This window comes from Schistocerca piceifrons, chromosome 2 (genome assembly GCF_021461385.2).
Source record: "Schistocerca piceifrons isolate TAMUIC-IGC-003096 chromosome 2, iqSchPice1.1, whole genome shotgun sequence".
NCBI lineage: Eukaryota > Metazoa > Arthropoda > Insecta > Orthoptera > Acrididae > Schistocerca > Schistocerca piceifrons.
In genome coordinates, this window is record NC_060139.1 from 675,434,926 (window position 1) to 675,449,156 (window position 14,231).

The following is a 14,231-nucleotide window of genomic DNA, read 5'->3' on the forward strand; positions in this document are numbered from 1 at the left end:
ACTCAGTATGGATTCCAGGTGCTTGAAATCTCAAATTCATTCAAAGATATGACCATTGACAACAATGGAAGGAAGGAGAGATTGACGACATGATACAAAGAGATATTTGTTTTGATCATCGTTCACCACCAGCCCAACTTTCTTCGTACTGTGGAGAAACTGTAAAGTATCAGCACATACTTGCTCCATGGTGTCATGGAATCCCAACATCATCAGCAAATGCCAGGACTGAGTCCGCTCTCATCATCTCCATTTCTCTGATTCAATAAGTGTCACTGCTTACTTCATCCAAGGCCAAGTTAAATAGTACTGATGCTAATGGATCTCCTTGTCTCAACCCATTTCAAATATTGAATGGCGGCAATAGCTGGTTGCTGAACTGTACTTGACAAGTTGATTAAGAGTAGCTGCAATTCGTCAGATTTATTTCGATGAAATGTCAAATTCCGCTGTTCTCCATAAGATGGAGTGGTCATAAGGTACCTGAAAATCAATGAAGGTAAGATATCATTCTTAATCAAACTCATAAAATTTTTCTATTGGCTGCCTCAAAGTAAATGTGTGGTCAAGAATCAACTGTTCAGGGAACAAACCATATTGATAGGGGCCTATGAGTCCTTCATCCAATGGTTTCATGCAGTTTAGTATTGTTTGAAAATTTGAGATGTATAGTACATGTCTCACACAACTGATTTAACAGCTGTAATAGTATCATCTTCGACAATATCATGCCTGTAATTTACACAATATAAAATAGACGGATGCATGCACCATAATCAGTATTTCACTGAACATTAAAATTTTAAATACAAGACTGCAGACTATGTCTACGCTAGAATGAAAATGCAGTGAAAGCTGTTTTGTTCAGTCATTTCTGACTACATTTGGGAAAGTCAGTCTTTGTATTATGTTCTCTTTTAGTGGTACGTCTTTTCTCTTTTGTCTCGCCTTATTCAACTTCCTGTGATTTGCAGTTCCACATCTGTAGACTCACAAAACCATGTTGGATTTGTTGTTAGCAGCATATATGGTCAGCCCGTGAATGGGCGCCTTTTCCTGGTTGAGATGCAACCAGTTAGGTCACAAACTAATCCGTATGGGCTGATATCCCAGTTTTAAAATTATTCTCTGTTAAACTCAACTTTCCAGAGTTCCTTGGCTTTTTTGAAATTCAGTTTTCATATTAATTTATTCTCTGAACCTCTCAAGGAGACACTGTCCATGTGGGAGAGAGGTTTCCTAATTCATATGACACTAAGGGCTAGTTCTGGCAGTACCATAGCTGCTGCAGGATCTCCCGAGCCATACAAGTCTTACTCGATGAACTAGTGTATCTCACAGTACCCATCTTCCCACTCTGTATCCTTCAAATTTTTAAGGAAATAGAAGATGAACCTTTACAGCTGTAGAGAAAGAAATTCATCTAGGGGAAGGTTACCCCAAAATTAAAAGCCCTGGTCCTCCGGGTTGGGGGTTGCCAACGGATTACTTCCTCATCACAGAAAACCTGGTAATGGTACACAGACTACAAGGAAGCCTCAGAGCTCCCTAAAACAAACTATACAAAAAATGAGAGAACAAGGTATATGGTTTGGAACATGTAATATTTTTAGTTTATATAACACAGATTCCTCAATCAGTCTAGTTAAGGAGATCAAATGATACAGACTAGATTTAGCTGCATTACAGGAATTTCACTGGGAGGATAATAGTACACTTGATGTTGAAAAGTATTCAGTCTTTTATGGAGTTGTAAGTCTAAACACAAACTCAATGGGTCATTGTGGAAAGGTACCTAAGTCACTCAAAGTAAATTTTCAGGAACAACAAAAAATTGTCCAGTTGAATAATTAAGGATTAAACAATCACACAAAAAATGCTAGTTAATTTTCTGATAAAATGAAAGAGATGCTGTATAGACAAGTGCTCAATAATGAAATAATTTTGTGTACAAAAATATACAAAATTGGGTGACTTACGTACCTTTCTGCATTGAAAGTATTAGATACCATTCACAAACTAAATTATTTTTTGCAGACTAATTTTATTACCTAAGAACATTGTTCATTATTGACTCAATGAACCAGATGAAGTGTATCTCACAGTATCCTATCTTCCCACTCCCTATAACTTAGATTTTTAAGGAAAGGAAAGACAAACCTCAACAGCTGTAGAGAAAGTGGTTCATCTAGGGGACGGTTACCCCAAAATTAAAAGCTCTGGTCCTACAGGTTGAAGCCTGCCAATAGGTTACCACCCCATATAGAAAACTTGGTAATGGTAAACAGACTACAAGGAAGCCTCAGAATTTCATAAGAAAAAATAGACGAAAAGTAAGACGACAAGAGATAGAATTTGAAACATGGAATATTTGTAGTTTATATAAAACACACTCCTCAATCAGTCTAGTCAAGGAGATCAAAAGATATAGGATGGATTTAGTTGCATTGCAGGAAGTTTGCTGGGAGGATACAGGTACTCTTGATGTTGAAAAGTATTCGATCTCTTATGGAAGCTATAGTCAGGACACAAATTGCATAATGGATTTTGTGTGACCCCTAGAACAGCAGTATTAACAGCAGACACAAAGAGGTGTAAAATGTCGTTTGTGGACAGCCATGCATCCAAACCAATGCACGCAAACCAAGTGAAGGAAGAATTCTGTGCAGAATTGGAGGTAGCAATCAACAGCACTTGGAATAACAAATATAAAGTCCCACTGGGTGATATGAATGCCAAAGTGTGAAGAGAAAGCATATTCCTTCAACAACTGTAAGACACAGTTTACATGAACTCAGCAATGACAGTGGCATCTGGTTCTTAACCTTTGCAACACTGACAATGATATTCATCAACATTAATTTCCAACAGAAGGACATACACAAAGCAACTTGTGTGTCAACAGACGGTAAATAAGTTAATTAGGAAAATCACATTGTAACTGACATCAAAGCAAAGAACTGCGTGATGGATGTAAAGACAGGATGGGGTGCTAAGTGACCACTTCCTAGCAAAAAGCTGACTTCAAGTACAATGCACAGTCAGAGACAGAAACAGTTATAAGAAAGTAATATGCTACAACATTAATATGCTCAGAGATACTATAAAAAAAGACGAATTTCAGCTCCATCTCAGCATCCACTTAGAAACTCTGCAAGAGGAGGATTCACAAAAGAACCTTGAAGTAGTACTGAAAAAATCAAATTACATATTTTGTAAAATGAAGGAACTGCACAACAGATGTGACTCAACAATCTTATATTGCATATGTTATTGGTTTCGAAACACTTAACGTTCCATCATCTGGTGTAAAGAGTAATAATGAAAATATTATTACAAGACAAAAAGAGTGAATCCTCAAGGTTTTTTTTCTTTCTATTTTATTTTTTTATGTATTTATCTTTTAAATGTCAGGTATGGATCTATACAGTTAAAATCTATAAAATAAAATAAAAGAGAAAACAGAATGTTACTTACATACAAATATCATGGATACATGTCATAGATAACTGGAAAGAAACTGCTGCCAGCCACTTTTCATATGAAAATATTTGGGGATACTTTCTCCTATCCTAGCATGTATCATATTGAGTGTGATACAAGCTAGATATGCAAGAGTAGATATACTTGAACAGACACGTAGGAATTTTTATACGAGATTTAAAGAACACAAAGACCTGGCCAATTCCAGGTCAGCTCTGACACTGCACATGTCAGCAGCAGCAGGTTAGCAATAACTTCCCTGTCCTACACACTCCTGAGAAACATCCGATACTCAATATCCTGGAAAAAACTGAAATCTTAAGAAGTCTTCATTCCTATCCTCTTGATACTATTAATGAGTGGAAAATTAAGGTGTGTACTGTAATGTAATATTTTTCCTTGTTTCTGTATGTTACATATGATTATTTATTAGCCGTTCAGCATGTTTACCATGCAATTGGCTTCTTCGAAATACATTTTACATATTTCATATAAGTAGAGTTGTTACTAATTTTTACATTATGCATACATATACCTACATATTTTTAGTAGTTAGTAATTTGTACATTTTACTCACATCATCATTTTACATAAACATAAATACATAAACTTCTTACTAATCAGACAATTTCAGCAATAATCATTATACAGTTTACATTCAAGAATTAATTATACGGTTTTACACATTAAGTTAATGATAGTTACATTATTTCATTATTTATACATTCCTTTCAAATTACTTCCAAGATATTCTTCAATAGAGTAATATGCTGTATTTTTGAGCCATGTGTCTAATACCTCCTTAAATTTAAAGTGAGTGAGGGTTTTGATAGATTGTGGCAGCTTATTATATAACTTTAGACTTAGTTGTTTGTGACTGTTGTGTGTCAGTGACAGCCTAGAATACAGTATATCAAGCATGCAGCTGTTTCGAGTGCTGTGCAAATGTAAATTCTTTCTCTGTGTAAATTGTTATATATTTTCTTTTACATATATTAAGCAGTTATACATATAGAGACTTGGAAGTGTCATTATGGTCAATACACTGAAATGCTCCTTACAGCTTTCTCTTGGACCCAATCCTTGCAAACATCTAATTGCTGCTTTTTTCTTTTTCTTTAATACACAGTTTGTACCTGGTGAATTACCCCATAACTGAATCCCATATTGTAGTTGTGACTGAAAGAATGCATAATGTACAGGTTCTCTTCCCTTCTAATGTAGTGATGGTTCTGACTCCTTTCTGCTGCCACTTCCTGCTTTTGCAGTTTACACAGTTTACTAATCACATATCTGATTCACACTGTGCCTGCACTTGGGCCATTTGCGCCCTCAACATGCACGGCTAGCAAGTCTATACTATAGCTTAGTCTTCCTGTTAATGTTCCCAGGTGGGGCAGCTTGGCAGAATGGTTTCATGAAATTTAGGTAGTAATTCCACACAGCAAAATTTTCCTCTTCTCATTTTTGTTTCATGTTTTATGATTCTGGTGACTGTCAATGTCCAATTGTACTGTCAGTTTTTGGGATCTTTCTAGGTCCCCCTTTTTACTCTTCTGACAGAGAACTTTTGTTCCATGACAACAAGGGGGTGCGAATGACCTCAGATGGTTATGTGATTTTATTTGTAACTAAAGTCCTGTTCTGCTTTTTATTTTATTTTAGAAATTATAACTATATAGTTCTACATATGACTTTTTTAAAACTGAGGATACCTTCACATTGTCTTATAACATAATATTTTCATTATTACAGTTTACACTATATCATGAAAGTTCTGAAACTGGTCATATATCCATACAAGGTTGTTGAGTCAGCAACTGTTGTACGGTTTCTTCTTTTTACAAAATGGCCTTGTAGAGTTGTGGATGCCTCACAAGAAGAACCCTTCGAGTATGGAAAGAAGTCAAGGTTGGTGTAAATGAGGTGGAAAATACAATACTGCCTAAGACGCCCTGACGACAGGAAAGAAAATGTACGTCAAAGGAGCGATAGAGGAGGCTCAAAAAGATTTATTGGGACAAGAGGTGGAAAAGTTGTGTCATAATATTAACTTTTTTAAGAAGGGATATGACCTCCATGAACCATGGACCTTGCCGTTGGTGGGGAGGCTTGCGTGCCTCAGCGATACAGATGGCCGTACCGTAGGTGCAACCACAACGGAGGGGTATCTGTTGAGAGGCCAGACAAACATGTGGTTCCTGAAGAGGGGCAGCAGCCTTTTCAGTAGTTGCAGGGGCAACAGTCTGGATGATTGACTGATCTGGCCTTGTAACATTAACCAAAACGGCCTTGCTGTGCTGGTACTGCGAACGGCTGAAAGCAAGGGGAAACTACAGCCGTAATTTTTCCCGAGGACATGCAGCTTTACTGTATGATTAAATGATGATGGCGTCCTCTTGGGTAAAATATTCCGGAGGTAAAATAGTCCCCCATTCGGACCTCCGGGCGGGGACTACTCAAGAGGACGTCGTTATCAGGAGAAAGAAAACTCGCGTTCTACGGATCGGAGCGTGTAATGTCAGATCCCTTAATCGGGCAGGTAGGTTAGAAAATTTAAAAAGAGAAATGGATAGGTTAAAGTTAGATATAGTGGGAATTAGTGAAGTTCGGTGGCAGGAGGAACAAGACTTTTGGTCAGGTGATTACAGGGTTATAAATACAAAATCAAATAGAGGTAATGCAGGAGTAGGTTTAATAATGAATAAAAAAATAGGAGTGCGGGTTAGCTACTACAAACAGCATAGTGAACGCATTATTGTGGCCAAGATAGACACAAAGCCCATGCCTACTACAGTAGTACAAGTTTATATGCCAACTAGCTCTGCAGATGATGAAGAAATTGATGAAATGTATGACGAGATAAAAGAAATTATTCAGGTAGTGAAGGGAGGCGAAAATAATTCCAATCCCAAAGAAAGCAGGTGTTGACAGATGTGAAAACTACCGAACTATCAGTTTAATAAGTCACAGCTGCAAAATACTAACGCGAATTCTTTACAGACGAATGGAAAAACTGGTAGAAGCGGACCTCGGGGAAGATCAGTTTGGATTCCGTAGAAATGTTGGAACACGTGAGGCAATACTAACCTTACGACTTATCTTAGAAGAAAGATTAAGAAAAGGCAAACCTACGTTTCTAGCATTTGTAGACTTAGAGAAAGCTTTTGACAATGTTGACTGGAATACTCTCTTTCACATTCTAAAGGTGGCAGGGGTAAAATACAGGGAGCGAAAGGCTATTTACAATTTGTACAGAAGCCAGATGGCAGTTATAAGAGTCGAGGGGCATGAAAGGGAAGCAGTGGTTGGGAAAGGAGTGAGACAGGGTTGTAGCCTCTCCCCGATGTTATTCAATCTGTATATTGAGCAAGCAGTAAAGGAAACAAAAGAAAAATTCGGAGTAGGTATTAAAATTCATAGAGAAGAAGTAAAAACTTTGAGGTTTGCTGATGACATTGTAATTCTGTCAGAGACAGCAAAGGACTTGGAAGAGCAGTTGAACGGAATGGACAGTTTCTTGAAAGGAGGATATAAGATGAACATCAACAAAAGCAAAACGAGGATAATGGAATGTAGTCAAATTAAATCGGGTGATGCTGAGGGAATTAGATTAGGAAATGAGACACTTAAAGTAGTAAAGGGGTTTTGCTTTTTAGGGAGTAAAATAACTGATGATGGTCGAAGTAGAGAGGATATAAAATGTAGACTGGCAATGGCAAGGAAATCGTTTCTGAAGAAGAGAAACTTGTTAACATCGAGTATAGATTTAAGTGTCAGGAAGTCGTTTCTGAAAGTATTTGTATGGAGTGTAGCCACGTATGGAAGTGAAACATGGACGATAAATAGCTTAGACAAGAAGACAGTAGAAGCTTTCGAAATGTGGTGCTACAGAAGAATACTGAAGATTAGATGGGTAGATCACATAACTAATGAGGAGGTATTGAACAGGATTGGGGAGAAGAGAAGTTTGTGGCACAACTTGACTAGAAGAAGGGATCGATTGGTAGGACATGTTCTGAGGCATCAAGGGACCACAAATTTAGCATTGGAGGGCAGCGTGGAGGGTAAAAATCGTGGAGGGAGACCAAGAGATGAACAAACTAAGCAGATTCAGAAGGATGTAGGTTGCAGTAGGTACTGGGAGATGAAGAAGCTTGCACAGGATAGAGTAGCATGGAGAGCTGCATCAAACCAGTCTCAGGACTGAAGACCACAACAACAACAATGACCGCTGCCAAAAGTTCAATAAGGACAATAAGGGGACCATACTCAACAATGAGTCCAACATTGCTGAGAGAGGGAATCAATAGTTCAGGGGTATCCTCAACTGTGATGAACCTAAAGATCTGTTCAAATTTCTGACATTGTAGATTTAGATTATGCACCACCTACACTGGAGGAAATAAAGAATCAGATAATGAAGCTGAATAAGAACAAAAGTCCATGAGAAGGAATCCAGGCAAAAGTCATTCAAACTGGATAAGTGAGATTTTCCCCCCACACGAACCATGGACCTTGACGTTGGTGGGGAGGCTTGCGTGCTTCAGCGATACAGATAGCCGTACCGTAGGTGCAACCACAACGGAGGGGTATCTGTTGAGAGGCCAGACAAACATGTGGTTCCTGAAGAGGGGCAGCAGCCTTTTCAGTAGTTGCAGGGGCAACAGTCTGGATGATTGACTGATCTGGCCTTGTAACACTAACCAAAATGGCCTTGCTGTGCTGGTACTGCGAACGGTTGAAAGCAAGGGGAAACTACAGCCGTAATTTTTCCCCAGGGCATGCAGCTTTACTGTATGGTTAATGATGATGGCGTCCTCTTGGATAAAATATTCCAGAGGTAAAATAGTCCCCCATTCAGATCTCCGGGCGGGGACTACTCAACAGGACGTCGTTATCAAGAGAAAGAAAACTGGCGTTCTACGGATCGGAGCGTGTAATGTCAGATCTCTTAATCGGGCAGGTAGGTTAGGAAATTTAAAAAGGGAAATGGATACGTTAAAGTTAGATATATTGGGAATTAGTGAAGTTCGGTGGCAGGAGGAACAAGACTTCTGGTCAGGCGAATACAGGGTTATAAATATAAAGTCAAATAGGGGTAATGCAGGAGTAGGTTTAATAATGAATAAAAAAATAGGAACTCGGGTAAGCTACTACAAACAACATAGTGAACGCATTATTGTGACCAAGATAGACACGAAGCCCATGCCTACTACAGTAGTACAAGTTTATGTGCCAACTAGCTCAGCAGATGGCGAAGAAATTGAAGAAATGTATGATGAAATAAAAGAAATTATTCAGATAGTGAAGGGAGGCGAAAATTTAATAGTCATGGGTGACTGGAATTTGGTAGTAGGAAATGGGAGAGAAGGAAACATAGTAGGTGAATATGGATTGGGGATTAGAAATGAAAGAGGAAGCCGCCTAGTAGAATTTTGCACAGAGCACAACTTAATCTTAGTTAACACTTGGTTCAAGAATCATAGAAGAAGGTTGTATACATGGAAGAAGCCTGGAGATACTGGCAGGTTTCAGATAGATTATATAATGGTAAGACAGAGATTTAGGAACCAGGTTTTAAATTGTAAAACATTTCCAGGGGCAGATGTGGACTCTGACCACAATCTATTGGTTATGAACTGTAGATTAAAACTGAAGAAACTGCAAAAAGGTGGGAATTTAAGGAGATGGGACCTGGACAAACTGACTAAACCAGACGTTGTCTAAACCAGAGGTTGTACAGAGTTTCAGGGAGAGCTTAAGGGAACAATTGACAGGAATGGGGGAAAGAATTACAGTAGAAGAAGAATGGGTAGCTTTGAGGGATGAAGTAGTGAAGGCAGCAGAGGATCAAGTAGGTAAAATACGAGGGCTAGTAGAAATCCTTGGGTAACAGAAGAAATATTGAATTTAATTGATGAAAGGAGAAAATATAAAAATGCAGTAAATGAAGCAGGCAAAAAGGAATACAAACATCTCAAAAATGAGATCGATAGGAAGTGCAAAATGGCTAAGCAGGGATGGCTAGAGGACAAATGTAAGGATGTAGAGGCTTATCTCACTAGGGGTAAGATAGATACTGCCTACAGGAGAATTAAAGAGACCTTTGGAGAAAAGAGAGCCACTTGTATGAATATCAAGAGCTCAGATGGAAACCCAGTTCTAAGCAAAGAAGGGAAAGCAGAAAGGTGGAAGGAGTATATAGAGGGTCTATACAAGGGCGATGTACTTGAGGGCAATATCATGGAAATGGAAGAGGACGTAGATGAAGATGAAATGGGAGATACGATACTATGTGAAGAGTTTGACAGAGCACTGAAAGACCTGAGTCGAAACAAGGCCCCGGGAGTAGACAACATTCCATTGGAACAACTGACAGCCTTGGGAGAGCCAGTCCTGACAAAACTCTACCATCTGGTGAGCAAGATGTATGAGACAGGCAAAATACCCTCAGACTTCAAGAAGAATATAATAATTCCAATCCCAAAGAAAGCAGGTGTTGACAGATGTGAAAATTACCGAACTATCAGTTTAATAAGTCACGACTGCAAAATACTGACGCGAATTCTTTACAGACGAATGGAAAAACTGGTAGAAGCCGACCTCGGGGAAGATCAGTTTGGATTCTGTAGAAATGTTGGAACACTTGAGGCAATACTGACCCTACGACTTATCTTGGAAACTAGATTAAGAAAAGGCAAACCTACATTTCTAGCAGTTGTAGACTTAAGAGAAAGCTTTTGACAATGTTGACTGGAATACTCTCTTTCAAATTCTGAAGGTGGCAGGGGTAAAATACAGGGGGCGAAAGGCTATTTACAATTTGTACAGAAACCAAATGGTTGCTATAAGAGTTGAGGGGCATGAAAGGGAAGCAGTAGTTGGGAAGGGAGTGAGACAGGGTTGTAGCCTCTCCCCGATGTTATTCAATCTGTATATTGAGCAAGCAGTGAAGGAAGCAAAAGAAAAATTTGGAGTAGGTATCAAAATCCATGGAGAAGAAATAAAAACCTTGAGGTTCGCCGATGACATTGTAATTCTGTCAGAGACAGCAAAAGACTTGGAAGAGCAGTTGAACGGAATGGATAGCATCTTGAAAGGAGGATATAAGATGAACATCAACAAAAGCAAAACGAGGGTAATGGAATGTAGTCGAATTAAGTCGGGAGATGCTGAGGGTATTAGATTAGGAAATGAGACACTTAAAGTAGTAAAGGAGTTTTGCTATTTGGGGAGCAAAATAACTGATGATGGTCGAAGTAGAGAGGATATAAAATGTAGACTGGCAATGGGAAGGAAAGCGTTTCTGAAGAAGAGAAATTTGTTAACATCGAGTATAGATTTAAGTGTCAGGAAGTCGTTTCTGAAAGTATTTGTATGGAGTGTAGCCACGTATGGAAGTGAAACATGGACGATAAATAGCTTAGACAAGAAGACAGTAGAAGCTTTCGAAATGTGGTGCTACAGAAGAATACTGAAGATTAGATGGGTAGATCACATAACTAATGAGGAGGTATTGAACAGGATTGGGGAGAAGAGAAGTTTGTGGCACAACTTGACTAGAAGAAGGGATCAATTGGTAGGACATGTTCTGAGGCATCAAGGGAACACAAATTTAGCATTGGAGGGCAGCGTGGAGGGTAAAAATCGTGGAGGGAGACCAAGAGATGAATACACCACGCAGATTCAGAAGCATGTAGGTTGCAGTAGGTACTGGGAGATGAAGAAGCTTGCACAGGATAGAGTAGCATGAAGAGCTGCATCAAACCAGTCTCAGGACTGAAGACCACAACAACAACAACAACAAGTGAGATTTTGTCCAATTTTATACAGATAAAAGCCACTAGTTTGCAGAAGTGGTTGGTGAATATCAGAGTGGTTGAAGAAATGGCTGTTTGGTTGTGAGCAATGACAATTTCTCTTTATTGCAAAAGCTCACAGAGAAAAAGCGGGAATATGGTGAAGACCTTCATGTTATCTTCACATATTTTAAGAAGGCACATGACAGTGTCCACCGGAAGTGCCTAACCAAGTTTGATATATTAAAGAAACTCATCAACCTAGTTTGAGTTTGTCTCGCCGATTCAAAAGGCAAAGTGATACTTGGGAACCAAGTTACAGAGAACTTTAACACAAACACAAGATTGAGACAAACAGATGGTGTGCCACCGATATTGTTCAACGTTGTGCTAAAGAAGATAGCAAGAGAAGTTTTCCATATGGTTTTCAAAGAGATCAAAGTAGAGTGTGAGAAAGTCACACACCTCACATCTGAAAAGATGGTCCTATTGTCCATATCTAACAATGCAAATGAGCAACAGCATGGGAGTGGAAAAGAACAAGATTGGTCTCCTTGTGAATGAATTGAAGACCAAGTACCTGGTGATGAGCAGGAGTCATGCCTATTCAAGAAATGCACTCCAGCCTCTGTGGTAGTCAGAACCCAATCCCAAAAAAGGTTCTCAATTTTAAATATCTTCCGCAAATCAATCATACTTCAGTCTGAGACAGCTTTTTAAAGCATGCAGTCTCCCCAGGAATATCAAACTCCAGCTGTACAAAACACTACTCCACCCAGAAAAAAGACTTAAATAATCTTCTCATTTTTGAATGGAAAGTCTTACGGAAGATCTATGGTCTGTGATCCAGTACAAGATGAGATCACTGGAGAGTGGAGGATTTGCCATAATTGAGAGCTTCCCACACCTCACATCTGAAAAGATGGTCCTATTGTCCATATCTAACAATGCAAATGAGCAACAGCATGGGAGTGGAAAAGAACAAGATTGGTCTCCTTGTGAATGAATTGAAGACCAAGTACCTGGTGATGAGCAGGAGTCATGCCTATTCAAGAAATGCACTCCAGCCTCTGTGGTAGTCAGAACCCAATCCCAAAAAAGGTTCTCAATTTTAAATATCTTCCGCAAATCAATCATACTTCAGTCTGAGACAGCTTTTTAAAGCATGCAGTCTCCCCAGGAATATCAAACTCCAGCTGTACAAAGCACTACTCCACCCAGAAAAAAGACTTAAATAATCTTCTCATTTTTGAATGGAAAGTCTTACGGAAGATCTATGGTCTGTGATCCAGTACAAGATGAGATCACTGGAGAGTGGAGGATTTGCCATAATTGAGAGCTTGATTAAATCTACAACGGACCAAACATTGTATACCTATTGAAAACCAAACAGCTTGTATAGGCAGGGCATGACATTCGGGTGAATAAATCAATGGATATTACTCCACGTGGAAGAAGGCCACCAGACAGATGAAAGAAAACGTACAAAGATGGAATCCATGAGGACTTGCTGCATATCAACATAGAGGGCAACTGGCGACAGAAAGCAGGAAATAGAATATGGTGAAAAAGACTTGGTCCTCTGGAGCTGATCGCCTAAAGTAAAGTAGATTATTATCCGAAAATTAGCTGAGGAATTTCGAAACTGATGTATGTAAAAATATAAACACTTTTAGCAGAAGACATAATAGCCGTGACCTAGCATCGACCACCAGCGCGCCCCTCCACAACCCCTCTTCTCCTGGAACTCTGCCCACTCATATGCTGCACTTAAACTCATCCCAATGAAAATCCAGGAAAGAGATCCTCATAATGTCTCACAATACAACCAAGAGAAAACATTTCAATAACTCATTGATATACCTTAACTCAGAAGTAGGAATCATGGCCTATGCACAAAGAGTGTCCAATAATAATGTACTTATGTGAGCTGTGATAAATTCTTGGTTTTATCATCATAAACTGTACAAAAATTCATGTCACAGCATAAGCAACAGTGCAAATCTGATGCACTAGAAGACCAAATTTAATGGCCTGGGTGTAATAACACCCCTCCCCCTTATTAGAAATACTGGTTGTGTTGAAAGAGATATCTGCACCATGTCTAGGTTATGTTGGAAGGTGACAGTTTTGTCCCAAATTAGAGAATACAACAAATAGGGATCAAAAATTTTAGGTGGTAAACTGATCTTTATGGTAGTCCAGGTCAAGTCATCTTTGGCAAGAATCAACATGAGAACCCTCCATGCAATTGATTCAGCAATTTACAGTTTCAAACAGAGTTACTCACTCTTGACACCTGCTGCTTAGTGAAAAAATTTGCTCTGTAAAAACTACAACTGCAAAGTTAATTTGCTGTATTACACAACAATAATTACTCATAATACAGAAAATTCCTGAGAGTATTTTGGTACATATTATGTAGATAGTAGATAGCCCTAACCCATGCAACAACTATAAAAATTAAAGAGGGGTAGTGGGGGGGCAAGAGATGGGGCATATCGTAAATGTTATCATTTTATGATTACCCTTTAAAGTCTGTACTGGTTGCACATTACATCTCCAAGACTGGAGATGTGGCAGACTTCTGTGCACTTGGTAACACAACTTTAGTAGATAAATACGAAATGCAGAAAAGAGACTAGAAGGTTAAAGGATAACATATCCATTCAACCTCTACAACTGGAAAATATATTTATAGAGCTGTTGATTACATTTTGTCTGGTACCAAACATACCCAAAAGATGAGTAGCATTAAAAGTATGTACGACGAAAACTGAGTTTACACTGGCGTCAGTTAAAAAAAAAACAATTTTATTTTTACGATTCTATTAACCAATAGTATAAGGTCTTATCATATTGTTGATGAACAGGAAGATTGTCGCTTGTCAAGTGATAAACAGAAACTGACAATAAAGGTGGATGTTGATTTTCAGTATACACTAC

The 14,231-nt window shown here is 38.7% G+C and overlaps 1 protein-coding gene across 1 annotated transcript in view; it reads right to left on the reverse strand.

Annotated features, from left to right (window-relative positions):
* Positions 1-14,231, reverse strand: part of LOC124776511 (intraflagellar transport protein 140 homolog) — a 249,038-nt gene that overhangs the window by 234,066 nt on the left and 741 nt on the right. The window lies entirely within an intron of this gene.